The 4,932-nt window shown below is 34.0% G+C and overlaps 1 pseudogene; it reads right to left on the reverse strand.

The window, feature by feature from the left end:
• Positions 1-701: 701 nt before the first annotated feature.
• LOC146721830 (uncharacterized) lies at positions 702-4,731 on the reverse strand (annotated as a pseudogene).
• Positions 4,732-4,932: the final 201 nt, after the last annotated feature.

The following is a 4,932-nucleotide window of genomic DNA, read 5'->3' on the forward strand; positions in this document are numbered from 1 at the left end:
TATTTTATGTTTATTGTTAATAAAAGATAGTATATATAACATAGTTTAAGTACTTCCTCAAATTTTCATTGCAATTTGTTTATTATGCATCATTATAGTAACAAGAAAATGCATGATTTCACAATTTCGTAGCATGATCGCGTTTATAATTTTTTTTTATTTTATCGGTGAAAACCTGCTAGTCTAAGATTTATACAATTATTTTAATTGTGATTGCAATCTTCTACATAAAATTGAAAAAATCATGTTTCTTTTTCTCATTACTGGAAAATCATACTTGCTGCATAGTAGCTGATTTGCAAACATTTATGACTTTATTGAGATATTATGGATGCAATTTTATGATACAATATAGTAAATATTTCTATCTATAATGACGAAATGATGAAATACAAAAATAATAATAAATTTGCGAAAGTACTTTATTTTTACAAAATTATTATATATAAGAAATACTTAAATTTAATTTATTAAAAATTTTATGCATCTACATTATTTAACTTTTTTTGCTTACCTTTTTCGCTATATTACTACATTTTACTTCAATTTGTCTCTTTTTTATTACGCATTATTTGTTTTGTTTTCTTCTATTTTCTTTTATGTATTTCTTCATTTATATTTTTTATCATATTTTTTAAACAATGATGCTTAAAATGGTTTACTTCTTTCTAGCTTTCCTGTTATAATCTTGTTTTCATTTTTTATTTGTTTAACAAATTTTTCATTTTTCTTTTAACATTGCCTCTTTTTATGGCACAATTGTTACATCTCGTGCGAAAGTACAATTTTATTTTGATCATATATTTTAACGCTTGCAGCCGATGATTGTAGCACGCATTATTTTTGTCTAGCCATTCAGAATGTTTTTTATTTGTTACATTTATACATTTATTCGTTATTTTATCCAAAATTTGTTTTGATGCCCAATAATGTTGCCATATATTATTGAATGTCATTAATTGTGTTTGGACCACTTTTGTAAAAAGATCTGTTGGTCGTACTAATTTCGTTACTGTAGGAGCATCTTCGTCTGCGTTTGGATATTCTCGAAATTCTATATACATCTCATTTTCCGTAGTATTGTCCATTGGCGTTTTCATCATATAATTATGGCAATTATCGCATTTGGTTTTTGCAATGCTTTGTCATGCTATATATCCAGCAAAAAATGCAACGGCACTTTGATCATATATGTTAAGTGGATCTTCTGTATCTCCTACATTTTCATAGTCTTCAACAATTTGTATAGCTTCCACAAATGATTCATCTTCAAAAGCAGCGTCACATTCTACGACGGTATGACTTGCATTCAACGAATTTTCTAATGTTTTAACAAGATGGCTTGGTGGATTAATAAGAGACTCGGCTTCTTGGCATTGAACATTGCCTTTATCGGTTATTGGGATGTATCCTGTAGATATTATGTCTCAAAGAGAGTCAAATCATTCTAGCAGTAAGATTGGGATTAAATCCTCCACGTTGTCTTAATTTTGAAAATAAATGTTCGACCGAATCTTGATTGCATAATCCTGTGGCAAGTTCAAATTCTTTATATTGCCTTGTGAGATCCTTTTATGTTCCAAGAATAGCTTGTACAGTTAAACTGAAGCCTTTCAAACAAGGAATTGTCGATAATTTGTTCGGCGATAGAGACCATTTTGAGCACCATTCAACAAAATCTGTTAATAAAATTTCAATGTCAGGATTTTTGGAAGACAATGGTCGTTTTCCACTATATGTGATATTCAGACTGTAAGAATTGCAAGCATCTATTACTTATTCAAACGTTCTGTAAAATCAGCAGTTGCTTTCCAGGTATTTGTTTGTAATAGTTTGCTATGACCGGCGGTTCTTATTGCAGCTGCAAACGTATGACTACATAATTGGAAGGCTCTTTTGACATTCATTGTTTCAAAAGAATTGGGGCGAATATGTGCTTGAGTAATATGAGACAATAAATTCGAACCTCCTTCAGTGGCATTATCAACCCATCTAACCATTTGCTTGGAAATTGTTAACAATCGGGAAACAAAATACGACCAAATTTGGCTGCAAATCCAGGGCCTACTGTGTCCTCGAGTGCGCTCCAATTGCAATCAAAAGTTGAAAGTATATCCTAACATCAAGTTGGGTGCAACGCCAGAGCAGATCTGTCACTAACAGTGCGACGACAGATTGGCAACAGACTGGGAACAGATTTGTCAATCGTAAATTGAGGACAAATTTGCGCCAAATGCTCAGCAAATCGAAGAAAAATCCTAGATCTGAAGGATCTGCTGCATTTTTGGCATCAATCTGTTGTCAACACTTTTGATAGATCTGCTTGCTACTCATTGCCACTTTGTCAATATAGTCTGCTAACAGATGTTGGGAAATATTTACTGAATTTATGCTCACAGTGTTTGTAATGACAAAATATGTTTCTTATCTGCGGCCATTTTACAAAACAAAAGTCCCAGCAAACACAGTATATAAATGTTATATACTTAAGCATATTACATGTAACGTATATGTTAGTTGTAATTTCCCACTCATAGATGTAACATTTTTAATATTACATATATTATAATACATTGTAGTTATATTGTCATTATATCCCAAGATAGCACTGACTTATCAATACATCAATGTGCTATTTGGTATATAATTACAATATAACTACAAAGTAATATATGTTATATTAAAATGTTACATCTGTGAGTGGGAAATTACAACTAACATGGATGTTACATGTAACGTACATATTACCTGTTATATTCCGTTTTATTATAGCAATGTAACAATTATATATCGGTATTTGCTGGGTTGTATCTTGATCGCATGTTACGAGTTGCACATCAGCACCCGTTTTTATCAATCTATTTAAACATTTTTTTAATAAAATTATTATTTCCTCAGTTTTCATTTCTGTTCTAGAAAGGAAATATGCTAATGGTTGACGCCATGAATGATGTGCATTTATGCTATCCAAACAAAATACAAATACATGTTTTGCAGATTCATGTTTTCTTCCTAGAGCTCTAAATCAACAAGCCCTTCTATTTGATCCAATTTAAGTGAGTATTCTTCATATGATTTAGTTGTTATTTCATCCCACTTCAAGACACATACTCTTTTTTCCGCAGGTATCTTAGAAATTTTCTCTTGCAATTTATTAAATATAAATTCGCAAAATCCTGGCATTATATTATATTCTTCGTGCCATCTTTGAATTGTTCGTTCTCCAGGAAAATTACAACCTGCTTTTCGTAAACCAGTGCAGAAGCTGAATAATAATAAAGTTGCTTCGATATATTTTTTTCCTCTTCCGTTTATGGTGCGTTTGGCTTATGTAGCTGCAAATTAATCATTGCCTTTGCAACGGGATGCAATTTATTCTTATTCATTAATTCCTGTATATCTTTTGTATGTTTTTCTTTTTTGTGCGTTTAGCGGGCATTCGTCGAATGTATCTTTGTAAACGTAACTTCAACGTTTTAATTGTCCGGCGCAGGCGTATATTTTCATTCTTTAAGGAATTAATTATAATTTGTGAATTATTTTCTTCATTTCTTATCTCTTTTTTCATTGGTTGTTTCTTTCTTGAAGTTTGCACAGATATTTTTTCACAGATTTTGGGTGGTTCCAAATGCATCGATTCCGTAACATTTTCCTATTCTGATGTTATAATAAAATGTAGTCGCGGTGATCGATAGGTAGCCATTGAAATTGATGGAGGAGATGGAAGCAAATTAAATAATTTATTACGACACGTGCACGAGAATCGGTTTGACAAAACTTTATTGCGCCACGTTCGAAAAGGAAGTGACGGGATAAGAGAGTCGGTAATCGTTGCGCGCCTCTTGATACATTTATCTAGATGGCACACTAACAGAGATCGCGTCGTTACTTATCATGCGTGTTGAGCTTTAGCCTCTAGTTCATGAGTGTAATCCCATGTAAATATATAATTATATCACCCCCCCCTTGAACTCGAGCTAAATATAAACACATACAGTTATTTCTTAACCTAAATATATCAGTCGACTGGCAATAAACCCATTTCTTTATTACAATGTTTTAACTTCTCGCTAAATACACCTTTCGTTAAACAATCCGCGGTCATTTCGCGTGAATTTAAGTGGACTAGTTTAATTGTTCGTTCTTTCATCTTTTGTCTAATGAAATGATGACGAGTCTTTATGTGCTTTGATCGGGCACGATACGCATTGCTCTCACTTAGTTTTATTGCACTTTGATTGTCGCTGTGTATTGTAGTCGGCTCAGCTATCGCCGAAGGATTCAGTTCCCTCAGTAGCGAGCAGAGCCAGATCGCTTCTTGACAGGCCGCTCCGATGGCCAAATATTCTGTTTCTGTCGTCGACAATGCGACTGTAGATTGTCTCTTGCTGCACAATGAGATTGCTCCTCCTTGCAGTACGAATGTGTAGCCTGTGGTGAAACGTCTCGTGTCGACATCTCCAGCCCAATCTGCGTCGCTGTATCCAGTGAGGTTAGTATTCCCTGTTGACGAGTATAGGAGTCTATAATCCTTTGTTCCTTTTAGGTATCTGAAGACTCTCTTGAGTGCAGTCCAGTGTGGTTTGCCAGGATTGGCAGTGAATCTCCCTAGTGAGGTTAGTGCACTTGCTATGTCAGGGCGAGTGCCTTGATAGACATTAGTGCCCTAAGTGCCTCTCTGTAGGGTATATGCTGCATTTTTTTCTTGCCTTTTGCTGTCTTCGGTGACATTTGCTTGTCCAATCTTTGATTAGGATCAAGCGGTGTAAGAGCACTCGGTCAGGTTGAATCTCTTTAGAATCTCATCGATGTATTCTGTTTGGTCTATTGCGATGAGTCCTTTCGTTCTGTCTCTTGTGATCCTTATGCCAAGAAATCTGGATGCCTTTCCCAGATCCTTCATTTGAAATTTTTTCTTTAAATCTTCCTTTG

The sequence above is a fragment of the Nylanderia fulva genome, unplaced genomic scaffold (genome assembly GCF_048542155.1).
Source record: "Nylanderia fulva isolate GAGA-0341 unplaced genomic scaffold, ASM4854215v1 Scaffold406, whole genome shotgun sequence".
Taxonomy (NCBI): Eukaryota; Metazoa; Arthropoda; class Insecta; order Hymenoptera; family Formicidae; genus Nylanderia; species Nylanderia fulva.